The sequence below is a fragment of the Ammodytes marinus genome, assembly GCF_949987685.1.
Source record: "Ammodytes marinus genome assembly, chromosome: 22".
In the NCBI taxonomy this organism is placed as follows: domain Eukaryota; kingdom Metazoa; phylum Chordata; class Actinopteri; order Uranoscopiformes; family Ammodytidae; genus Ammodytes; species Ammodytes marinus.
In genome coordinates, this window is record NC_137226.1 from 6107567 (window position 1) to 6121297 (window position 13731).

The following is a 13731-nucleotide window of genomic DNA, read 5'->3' on the forward strand; positions in this document are numbered from 1 at the left end:
TTTTTCCAGTCATCTTTTATTTTTTTACCTTCCATAATTCCGAACAAAAGAACACGTAATATTATAAGTTTTAATAGATGTCAGACTGTGGGAGCTCCTATCAGTCATACAAATGGAAATCTAATGCAGTACAGGGTTCATTGTGCTGGTTACAATGACTCTGAACTTTTTCTGCTGAATGTGAATGCGACTCAAGCCCGATAAATCAAACATGTCCTCTCCCATACTCGTGTATACCATGTCAGTGAAAGCCCCTGTCCCTGGCCGACCTGTTTGAACTGCAGAACTTAATTTATGACTGACAATTAATCTGAAAGAGCCAAAACACTCACAGCGTGGCCAGTGGAGCATGACAGCATTTGGCAAAAAAAACAGCTCTCGCCCCTATTCGTCTCCCAGCCGACAGACTGGACCCCGTCGCCCGGCGTTTATCTGACTCCATACACTTCCCCCCGAAAAACTCATTAATCTCTAATGGCTTAATTCTGTGTACCCAGTATGGCCTGTGTATGTTCTCATTAATGGCTTTTCAATCTTATGCTATAGAGCGGAAGCGAGATTATGAAATGTCTTTCCTTTATAAAAAAAAAGGATTAGATTAGATTGGAAATAGAAAATGTATGTGATCCCTCTTGTAGTTATTTGAGGGCAATAGCGCCAGATAATCGAGAAGTGGGAGGGATGATGACAGAAAATTAAAATGTATAAAAGTTTCAAGCAAGTCACAGTTCAAACAAAAATCCTGTGAAACATGTGAGATACAATGAACAACACGAGGCAAACTATATTTATAGAGGGACTCTTCGCTGCAGCACAGTTGTTTGACAGTAATTGAAAAAGATTCACATCTGGAGGGAAAAACAAACTTTTGCCATATTTGAGTGACAATGTTGGCTCTTTAATTTAAAATTAAATTCAAAACCCAAATGAGGCGATCAAATGCTAAAAACGGATGGCTCATAAGTCTGCCTGCCTTCTAAATATAACTTTGAAAACCATACACATGCAAGTATTTTGTTCTTTACTGGATTAAAGATTATCACTCTCCCCTATGGGTATTTGCTTTGTTGCATAGTTGACTCCACATAAAGAAAACATTTATCTTGATTTCCAGGGTCGAAGAAGAGTAAGACAATTCAAACTTTCACTTGTCCAAATCCTCAAAATAGTAAGCGAGGGTGAACGTCCTTATGCCCCAGTCTCGGCTGACACAATGGCTTTGAGGCCAATTGGTGAGGGAATTATTGTGAAAAAATAGACGATAGATTGAGTGAATAAAGGCCAGAGCGTGAGAGTTGGGACAACTTAAATGATATTTTACCTGCCCCGGCTCTGTAAAAGTAACTTTGTATCATCATCCAGAATACACAGTTCTGTGCTTGTTGCTTGGGGCGTCTCAGTGTTCCCGCCATTCACCTTTAACAATAGGATTAGTGCCAAACTGAGGAGCGAAAGAGGCAGGATAAAAACTTGGATCACAGCTATCACTGATGGAGCCTGAACTCCCAAGGGAACACTCGTCTTTCTGTTTGATTTGTTCTCTATCATCTTGTCTGCAGCCAGTGGCTGTTAGCTTGGCACTGCTCAGCCATTGTTATTTGCTGTTTGAGAGAAAGGAGAAATCGGAAATAGCTCTGTGACCAAACGCTGAACTTTTTCTCGCCTGCCTCTTCCAAGGGTAACGCCAAAGAAAAGCTGCATTGACCCGAGGAGATCCGGCTTTGTTGCCACGTAACCGGTGTTGTGCTATGATGGAGGTTTCATAATGACGACACTGAACAGTACATTCTGTCTGATGCAACTTGCTCTGGCCGTCACCTTGATGACTTCACCTGTGATACTTAGGTGAATTTAGATAGAAGCCAATGTCATCATAATAAAACAAGTCTTTCACTCCAGCTGATCACCAGTTGTCAGTGTTTGGAAGGGCCTGCAGTCCCAATCAATGAGAAAATAAATTACAACTGGCAACCTTGTCGGAGAGGGCTGAGGAGAGCAGAGAGGTTGACCCACAGCTGCTATCCAAGCACAGTCGTCTCTGTTCGCCCTTTTCCCCAAAAAAGATTGAGAAATACTGTCAGTAAGCATGTGGATGAAAAGGAGTATGCAAATAAAGTGATGGATTTGTCTGATTTCTTCTTACTCTCTCTTCTTTGTAGAGGATTTAGTGAGACAGCTTAAGTGTCTATGATTGGCACCGGGGCCCCTTTGCCTCATTTCTCCAGTTGCGGGGCTTCTCACTGTGTCGTCCAAGCGTGTAAACACACATCAGCTTAGCGGGCGTCACTCTCGCCCTTTGCAGGTGCTCACTGTCAATCCAGAGGAGGCGGTAAAGTAAATAACATTTCCATATGACAACACAGCTCGGGCCATCTGCAACCGGCTCTCCGTGGGCTCTTCCTCTGTCTCTCACACTATAGCACATACTATATGTATAGTGCATGACTGATTATTGCAAACAAAAAACAGCAGGCAATTGTTGCAGCTATCAGTCAAGATTTAGTCATGATTAAATTTGAGGATACATTACAGTCCATCTGAGGTATTTGATTTACAATGTTTGAAAAAGTCAATCTATTCCCTTTGGTTGATGAAATGTAATCAATCTTGGTTAACGTGACTCACTTGTTTGTCTAATAACAGGCGCATTAATCAACTTACAGGACTTGAATGCGACGCCGAGAGGAAGTCACAGATAAACTTGAATGTCCAACTCACATTACAGACAAGATTCTGTTTTCAATAGGGACTTCACTTTGATCACAATAACTCTAAGCTCATTTTGATTATCATCCATGTTTAATGAAGCCACATGCAGAAGCTTCGATGGGAATGTGCCTCACCAGTGAACAGTGGACAATTTAAGTTATTGGCCTTCACAGGTTACATGTAATGACTGAAATCAGCCGAGCAAAGCAGCTGCAGTGATATGTGTTTCATTTGTGGTTTACTTGAGTCAATTGGAGGCTCCTAGGAGACAGAGCCAAACGCCAGCCACATCGACGTCTGTATTAGTGTCTCCCGGCATACAGATGAGAATGTGTCTGGTCCGAGAGGAGCTCTGTGATGTCCACTTAATGAGGTTGAAAATAGCCCCAGTCCAAGCAGCTAAGGCCGGCCTTCTTTGACCTTTAACACCACGTAAACATCAGTCACAAGAGGCTGACAGGTTGCAAACAACTGACTGAAGTGCTGGCTGGATATAATACCACTCATAGAGGACCTCAGGTTGAAGTATATATTCCCATGTCATTAACTATACAGCTATTTATCTATACATCGACTGTTTAACTATACATTAACAGTATAACAGTGAAACTAAAGAGGACAGGTTTGAGGAGTTGTTGATGTCTGTGGAAAGGTTTAAGGACATTTTGTTTGGAAAGTTGGGTGCATTGAATGAGGTAACAGCAGGCTGTGTCTGCTGTGTGTGTCCTGCTTGTCCATGCAAGTTTTGGTCGCAGCAGCCAATCAAATCAGAGGGAGGCAGGGTTTAGTCTGGGATTACTTCATGCTCTGTGCTCACTATGGCCTTCAGTGTGCGCACGTATTCGCCGCCAGCATGATATAAATATGATAACTTCTACATATTTGGTCTAAATAACGCCAAAACCAAGGATGCACACCTTCGTGCCGTGCGCAAGCCATATCCGGAAGCTCAGGCCAATCTGACCATAAGTCAGAGAGTTATTCGAGCCACAGACACACAGACAGACAGATTTGAAATGAGAAACTCAAACACCCTGATAGGAAAAACACTTGTGTTACTTAAAGTTCAGCATAAACCAGATTGTTGGTGTTTTTAAAAAGGAAAAACCTGTCTGGACGCAAAGATGTCAAAAGCGCAAGACAAATAGTGCCAACACAAGCAGTCATGACGAAAGCCAGGAAATTAAAATGAATGAAAGTGTTAGACCCAATGATTTGAAACATTGCCCTAACACTGCCAGATTTTGTGAGAATTTACACAGATGAGTTTTTGAAGATTTGAACTGAAAATGTAATTTTCTGTCATTTTGATTTAGGCTAACACTAGCTATGTATTGTAGTCTCTCTCACTCTATGTCTCTCTCACAACTATTACTCCTGTGGACTTTGAATCGAATCAAATGGAATCCCCACTCCATTTTCTTGTCTGCGTTGGGATAATGGGAATAAACAAGCAACATTGGCCACAGGCTCCCTGAACCTGCACCTGAAAACACTAGAATTCATTCCCCACCGATGGACAAGCTAAAAGATATGAGAATATTGACTCTTTCTGTTTTTATTCCTCACTTCTGAAGGCTGATAAATACTGTTTATTATTTTAAAGCCACAATTGTGTTGATCGATAATGCTATTCCACAAAATGTGTGTTTGTAGTCGCAAGTGCTGCCAGAGCATTCAATATGGCACAACCTTCACAGAGGGCACATCTGGGTCAAGGAGGGAATACCGACAAAACAATTATCTCGGCTCGTTTCCACTATACTGCCCATCCACCATACATCATTGTTTTATCCAAATCGAAACAGCTACCAAAAACTCCTCTGTTCAAAGATCGATGGCTGATTATAGCGCATGCTGTGGCTTAAGCACCTTGTATCGCAAGCCAAGTCCAGCCCTACAGCAGCATGATTCAGTACAGATGGTTGCCATATTATAGGCCACGTTTTAGCCATCATATAAATGCAGTGGAAGTTTTAAAGGTGTTATTGTCTCTATTAACCTGAAAAGATTTTAAAGAATGCTGATATTTTGAGGAAGCAATTGCAACTCGGAAGAGAGGAGCCTCTAAAGAAATGTCACATCCATTAGATTAAGGCCATCATGAAGTTATAAATATAAGAAGAAAAAGGACCACAACAAAGACTTCAAACGTGGCATTCTTCTGTCTCGCCCACACCAAACCTGTGATTCTGTTCAACTTGAGATCTCAGCCAGGCTTCAGGATAGCCTATTTATGCAATTGCTATCATCAAATGCCTTCGGTCGGGGCTTCACTTAAAGAGTTTGCTGTGTTGTCTTCTTCTAAAAAGAAGGTCGCTTATCATTTCCTATGCTCGTTCCACAAATCATCCATTTTGTAGACTAGCATTTTCCTTCCGCTTCCATGGGCATATTAAAACATTTCAAGACATAAAAATCATTATCCCGTGTAGTTTGACATTTAAACGCAACCGATTTTCTGAGTCATCCTGGGACACTGTTGTCCCTTTGTAGAAATGTCAGACTAATAAGGTACAAACAGCCACCATAATCTGATTCAGTGTACATCTTTAAGCATAAGGTGCAATCAATGTATTCAGCCCTCTGGTATCCCAGCAACATGCCTATGCCTCTCTTCCCAGGCTTTTAAATCTTTTCTGCTAACCACATGAGCAGAAAGGGGTCAGGATGGTTACTAGGAGGAATGCTTGTTCATTTCTGCTCAGCAGCTTCTGCCAACAAGATGTTGATCTTTAAAGGGCCAGCACGTTAATACAACTTAGTCATTTCAACAGGTCATGACTGAGCAGAGAATATGTCAGTATATGATTCCTGTTCCATTCACAACATTAGTACTATTACTGATTGCACCCAGACCTGAGTAAAGCAGTATTTCTTAGGATACTTTCTTTAGTATCTATTCTGCAAGTTGGTTGGGGTGGCTGTTAGATCTTTTTTTAAGAATGAGTCTATAATTAACTTTAATTATAGGAAAGTTAATTTGTGACACCATCCCAACTCAAGGTCCTGTCTTTTCTTCCCTGTTTAATTGCATCCCACAGTCTTTATCACAATACTACAGTTAAAATATTTAAGTTCATGAAAGAGATAGTCTTGCACATAGGCTGACTAATTGTATATATCATATACTATATAATAAATAACTAAATACATCTTCAGCTCATCACTTTATATTGTGGAAAGATTTGAGGCAGTTGTGGATGATGCCATATTTAGTAACTAGCCTATTGTCCTTGCGGACCACCATAGCCTTCTGTACATTTTGAAAACAGGAGGGAGAGATATTCAGCATTGCAATCTAGAACTTTCCCCACTAGATGACTCCAAAAAAACATTACTGCGTCTTTAAATGCTATACTAGTCGTGTGACCATCATATAGTGCATTCTGGGCATTTTTACACCTGATCTACAGTAGTTCACTTCCTTGCTTCGCACCAGATGTGAGAAAGATACATTGGTTTGTTTTTTTAACAGGTTCTCTTTCAGACATATCATTTCCTCTGGTCCGAATCAGAGTTCAGTGTTTGTTTCAATCTAACCAAACACGGCAGGTGTGAAAGCGCCTCAGTCCTATTTCAAACCAGCCCTGTAAAATGATACATGGCCCCTGCAAAATATAAAAAAAAACTGAAATGTATCCAAAGTCATGAAACTCAACTCAACGTAAAGAGAACGTTTTGTCTGAAACACCAACATTTTACAATTGAAACTACTGCTCTCTTGGAAGCCCAATGATTTGAGCTAAGGGCAAAGGGGTTGCTAGGATAAAGTAGAGCAATGCAAGGTGGAATACGACAACAACCGAGATGTGGGTGGTGGTGTTGCTGGTGCTGTAGTCTTGATGGCAGTGCTGTGTTTCTGCATCAGTGTGTGTTTCCGCAACATAGAGTGTGTGTGTGTGTGTGTGTGTGTGTGTGTGTGTGTGTGTGTGTGTGTGTGTGTGTGTGTGTGTGTGTGTGTGTGTGTGTGTGTGTGTGTGTGTGTGTGTGTGTGTGTGTGTGTGTGTGTGTGCATGTGTGTTGTACATCCTGTAGTAAGGACGGTTGCGGTGCTGTTGACTTCCGAGATTACAGGATTATTACTTTTGCAGACAGTTCGACACATTTAAGTCGTGCAAAAGCTCCAATCCTTTTTTTCTGGAAATGGGGATTTATATCTTTCCTCCCTGCAGCTAAAAATATATATAAACAGTATATTTATATATACGTATATCATCTCACAGAACTGTCACTGGCTGAAATCATTCTGATGTGTGCAGCCCAGGGAATGTTAATTAACGCTTAGGTCATAAAATGTCCTACAAGGAAAAAACAGGCGTAGGTTTCTTTGATTTAACTACAAAGGCACACAGTATCAAAAAGAGATAACCCAGGCAGCTCTCGTGTATCTTTTTGAGTGGGCTCTGAATTCTGCTTCAGTTTTGTCTTGGCCATGGCTATCAGGTCGTTTATCAAGCAAATTATGTTATCACACACTTTCTTGGATGTGTTGTCCTGTGCTTTTATCACTCCCAGCAGGAACACATACTGACAAAACACACACACGAAAACACATTAAGGACTTGTAGCGGTCATTGGGGGATTGTGCAGCTCCATTCGGAAATCCATATCGTACATTTGTCCCAACATAGAGCCTCATAGGGTAGGGGTATTTGTCTCCCAGATCAGCTCTTAATGTGCAATATCACGTGACAGGAGCCTTTTGGGTGTCATACTGGCAGAGCAAGCACATCCATCTGAGCCCCTAAAGAGACCCGTGCCTCCCTTCAGACGATGAAATCAAGGGAAGCCCGGGGCCAATTTGTTCCATGATAACAAAACCACATACAGGCTTTTGCTCTAGCCCTTAAAAGGGCATATTGATAGAGAAGATAAGGTCCGTCATCATGCAGGTGATAATCACATTTAGTGGGAGCGTTTTGTGTCGCTGCTCTGCCTCCTCGTCAGCGAGACATCCCTGGCTTCAGCCCCACAGCCTATCTTGTCATGCCATGGTCGATTTGATACATCCATGGTGACAGGCGGCTCTGGCCTTAACTGAGCCAAATGACCCACATAGGGTTGTTCGGTGCATTGTGCTCCTGCAACAAGCAACAGCACCACAAAGCCATCGAAAAGATCCAACTTCGTTACAAGTCTACAATTTGATCTAATTGAGCTTCAGGTTTTTCATGAATCTCACAGTTCCATTTAAGGTTATTCTAAGAATGATTGTTGTCAAAATCAGTTTTTGGCAGAATCAGTGAATATCTTTCCACCATCTGCTACCTGTATATATTCACTGATCTTGACAAAAAGTGATTTCGACAACAAGCATTATCCAGAAACAATGACTCCAACTTTAATATCCCTCTTCCCCTATTCACGCTAACGTACAGTAACATTCTGGAGGGAAAAACCAAAACATAACTCAATCTAAACAGAAAAACAGCGCCGTGAGTTGTTGGGGGGGGGGGGGGCGTGGGTGGCCTTGAATTCCAACTGACCACAAAAATAAAAATAAAAAAGGTTTTGCTGGCAAGCGCGATGTGTGCTTGTGTATGGTCATAACCGCGCGAAAGGCCGCGATTTGCAGTAAATAAATGTCCACGTGTCTCCAAGTGTCTCTGTAGGCTATTTAAAAAGAAATCAAGCAAGTAGACTAATAATAACATTAATGAATTATAGGTTATCGCATCACAGAAGGCATATAATAATAAAAAACACCACCTTAACTATGTTTACAGTTTAAAAATGTTTTGAATGAAATGCAAACCTCGGTTAATCATTTGCTCATGTTTCTCCGTCCTGAGATTCACACAGACTGAGTAGTCTTGTTTAAATGTTACAAATTGAGCTAATAAACTGAACTTCAATTTTTTTTTAAGTTGCTGCAGAAGTTATCTCAGCTAATTTTATAATCTAACATCTAATTTGATAATAAGGTGATTGTATGCAGAATACTCGTGCCAGAAACTCATACAGTGGTTTTGTAAAGATAAATAAATAAATATTAGCAGGTTCTCAACAGTATTTCAATTTGGGGGGGGGGCGCAAAAAAAATTCTGTCCCCTAGGGGGGGCATGACAGAAAATAATTGAGAACCACTGCTCTATGGCATAGAGTCTATGCCATTTTTGATAGCCAAGCAGTGGTGAAGAAAAAAAAATTAATAAAGATGTGGGTCATCCCAGACAGCAGATTCATCCGGCTAAAACAAAATTGTCATCACTCTACTTTGCTGAGCTAGAGCTTAAAGAGAACGGAGGAAGCCAGGAGGGGAAATGGGTTTGCAAGGAGATAGAGAGAGCAGCTGTGTTGTGGTGTATTGCACTGTTCCTGTCAGACTGGGGCTTATTGAATTGATGTCACTCCTTTAAACTACATTGGGTCGGCCGCTGTGTGCAGGTGTGTTGTGTATTTGTTTGTTTGTGTGTGTGTGTGTGTGTGTGTGTGTGTGTGTGTGTGTGTGTGTGTGTGTGTGTGTGTGTGTGTGTGTGTGTGTGTGTGTGTGTGTGTGACACTAAAAGACAGAAGAGGGAGTAGATAGCTGTATTTTCCTATGAATCTTGAGGGCTTGGCGACCTTCCAAAGACTCAAGGAGGTTTTTGAGCCCCAGGTTTTCAGCAGACTCTCCAATTGAGTTGAACTCCAATTCATTGCACATTTGTGTTTGGGGAGATGTCGAGGTGTACATGTGTGGATGTGGGCAAGCAACAAGCGAGTTTGGTGTTTCAGATGGCCCCTCCCACACACCTTCAAGTACACATTAAAAATAGATGGCAGGGAAAATACCTAAACTATGTTACTCAATTTATTAGTTTTTTACTATATCACACATGCCTTGCAGTGTCCGTGTGTGATTGTTGTCCAAAGTTTCCCAGCTGTTGGGAGAAATAACTATGTGACAAAAAAGAAGGGGGAAAAAGGGTACAGTACCTGGTCTGTGTGAAGAGTGCCTTGCAATCCCAGTGAAAATGTGAATGTAATCCAATTACTACTGTGCACTCAATTCATGTGTGAAAGGAGGGACAACATTAAAGAATCCTCTGATGAAATGGAGGTGCAATAGTATTTTCTCCACGACAATGACGTGCCCCTGCTGCTCTTGAGTCACGATATAAAGAGTATGAAAATTATTCACCAATGCCTCGCGAGAATATTTGAATCTAAAAAAGATTACAATTTTGTTACGGCAGAAAGCATAATTCATTTCTGGTGCCCTCATCCCTCTCTCTTTCTCTTGTCTTGGGCAGCAATTACAATCATGACTAAACTGGGATATTAATCTTATAATGTCTTTTCCACACTACGCCCTCACTCAGCTGCTGCCTACTGGCTGTTATATTTTTTTATTGCAGCAATTTCAACATTCAATGAATTGTTATTATCTTTTAACAGTACAAATATGGTTATAGTAAAAAACATATATAATAGGCTAATTAAATATAAAAAAGCAGTAATACAATAAGTTTAGAAGACAAGGGTTAGAAGACAATAACGGAAATAACTTGAGTTCACGATGAGTGAAATTAGTCAAAGCAAATCTTCAATGTGTTCATTGCTAGCTAACTAGCTTTAGCTAACGTCTGTAAAGTTGTTGTGCATTGTGGCAAATAAACAAAGGATGCAACACTCTGGTAGAATTTGCTTAGTTTTCAAACTGAACTTTTCAGAGATTTAAAAATGCTGCCACTACCTATGAAAGAACACCTGAGGAATAGTTCTAGCTCATTATTTAGTTTTTCAAGGTCCGCCAATTTTACTATATTCACTCTATATTAATCTCAATGTTTAACCAGCCAATAGAAAGTTGTTTTCAGCTAAAACAATGTTACTAGCTACTAAACATATTTGAACATTTAGCAACTAAAGAGCCACAAATTCCCCTCAGGACTTGCGAGAGACAAACAGAGCTACACAAATAAACAATGAATTCACATTCATCCAATGGATAGAAGTATGACTCTAAGTCAATACTAATGCTACTTATGTATTCTAAATTTGTTTTGTTTACAGCTTGTTTCCACTGCCCCTAAGTGACAAAAAAAAGTTATTGCAGTTTAAACTTAACTTTGTCACTTGCGTGTCATTTACTTGGAGTTACATTAGTCATTATCAATCCATATACTATTAAATAAGACACTAGTTAATTGAAAAAAAGCAGAAAAAAAACATTAGTTACAACTTATAAACCCTTTAACAAAGTGTGAATAATTAGAAAGTGATGCCCTAGTAATCAGAAAACTTAAAGAGGACCTATGATGCTTTTTGACTTTTATGACCTATAAACGTTGTTATGATGATTCATAGTCATGCTTAACCATACTAAATTATCAAATAATGACTTACATGCATTTCGACGTATTCCCTGCTGACAGTCTGGGGTGTCTGTGCAGAGCACTAAACACTATTCTCGCCAGTCGAGAAGTCACGTCTTCAAAGCGGTCTACCCTTTCATAATTTGTGACGTCGCATAAAAATTTGTGACGTGACCACGCGGATGTTTCCATGTATGGTAATGCTGTCACTTCCCTGTTCGCGTCTGCCTCGCGCCCTTATAGGTCCATGCTCGCGCTTCCCGCCACTGAAAGTGTTCCGGAAGGAAGGTAACCAATCACAACGGAGTGGGGTTTGCAGGAGGGGGGGGGGGGGGAGGGTAGCGGAGATGGCCGATGCACAGGCGGAGGGAGCGGAGATTGCCGAAGCACACACACTCAAGTGTTGACAGGACGTGCTGGATCGCCAAAATAAGAGAAAGAGCTTCCCGAAAATCTACATAGTTTTTTGTGATGTGATTCGTGTCAGGTTGCTCTATAGCAGTGTAAAACAAGAAATTAAGACCAGAAAAGTAGTATAATAGGTCCTCTTTAACGAGCTATCAGCATTCAGCCAATTAATGAGTGAAGGAGAACCGCCTGCCAATGCCATCACTCCGTACAATAAAAACTCTATCTTTATGTCTCCTTTCTTTAGATATCTCTTTCTCTCTCCTTCATTCCTTCTTCTAACAGCCCCCCATAATTCTTTGGCATTTCTGTGCAGCTTTACGGAGCAGCGCAGCCCACTAATAGACTATTGACAAGGGTTAAATAAATATGAAACTATTACGACCCACTCATAATGTTTTTAATGCTCCTTCTACTTTTTACGGGGAGTACTTTCTTTCATCTAAAAATATGCAGTCTAGCTCCGTCAAAAGTACTGTCAGAGTGACCCTGTTGCTCTTTGTAAAGTATCAGGCGGTGAGACGGTTCTGACTGGGGTTGTCTTTGCTGCTTGTTAGCCTGCCTGTCCTCATTAAATGTTGAGAGATTGACACACAAACACACACACATACACATCCTGCCCCTCTCCCTCTTCTCCTTCAGCTCTGTGAACACTAGCAGAGTGTGAGCAATAATGAATCACTCTTAGCCTGGGTCACACCGGCTGACAACCAATTTACGGGGTAGGAGAGGCTGCAGACAGTGACATCCAGGTAAACACCAGCGGTAAACTGTTTTATCCTTATGTTTGGGTAGTAGCCACACAGGTATTTTCAATGAAACTATCAATGGAGGGATGAGATAGATCATATCTGTACTGATATATTTTTTTGTATACCTCAAACCCTTCTGATGCAAAGTAGTAAGGACACCTCTACATGAATGCGCAGCATAAGCAAAGTGTCTTTTGACACTCTTGGCTGACTTTGCCATAAGTGGGCCCATTCTGACATCTAGTGGTGGTGAATAATTACAACTTCAGGGAATCTATGTTGACAGGATTCATTAATGTAAAAGGTGGAGTGAGATCTTATCGTTATTGTGATAAGACAGAGCAGAATTTTCTCCACAATAAAGTGAGGAGCAAACTTGTAATTGCATGCATCAGAAATTACAAATAGTCCAGATTCATAAACACATAAAGTCCTCCCTGTATGCTTGAGAGACTAAAACAACGAGTGATGTATCATATCCAGTTAGCGTGAAAGACAAATACATCTTGGCATGTGGCTCATAAGGAGTTATAAAGCCCTGTGATCACCATTACAAGCATATAGTAAATCCATTTTATGACGAGCAATGTCACAAAAGCCAATGAATCCTTTGGACATTATCGTACCTTAATTACAGCGAATGATGATGTATGCGATAAATGCATTGATGTCTGATGTAAATCTTTGTGAGCTGTAATAAAGGCTTGCGTAGACATAACAGGATGTTTTACGACGACCTAAACAAAAACAGAAACAAAGTAAATGCTTTATTGCCCAAGTGAAGCAGAGCTCAGCATGCCTGAGTCATTTCAGAAGGGACGTGAAGAAAATTAATAACCACAGCATCTGCTGGAAAAGTCAAAATCTTACTTTACGGATGACAAACAGACCATCTGTGTTGCCAATCTCGTGTGAAAAAAAAATCCAAAAGGGAGTCCCATCGACTGTAGGAAATAAAACTCAATTAAAAGTTAAGTTTTGAAAACACAACTTTTTGTCACACTCTTCTTGAAGGTGACAGGATGGCCATGTGAATACTCCATCAGTCGAGGGGGTCGGACTGCAGTTTTTCATTAAGATCAATCAGTAAAATCACCTACTGCAGCCCCAGGTCAAAATCAAAAGCAAAGACTCTTGAGTCTCTGCGGCTAACCAAAAAGTGACAGCGAGAGATTGGATTCTGTTTTTTAACATCAGAGAGCTGTCATTTCCTTTTAGCAAGTTCCAGATCCCTATACCTGTTTACCGGCTGATCTAAATTTGACAAAATAAACGTACATTTACACACAAAACATGGCAGCAAAAACCACACTGTAGACTGATTTGAGAAATGTGTGAGTGTTTCGTTGATTGAAAATCAACTTTTTGTTGGTCAGAGTAAACTTGTTTACTTTCTTCTTTTAAAATTTAGATGGTGTCGCTTTAGTCTCTACTCATATCACATCCAAGCAATTCATAAGACTATAACTCATTCTACAAGTAGCAATAGGCTATTCATTTACTTGAATTGTTTTTATGGAAATGAAATAGTAGCAACTTCAGATTGTACTAAAATGCAA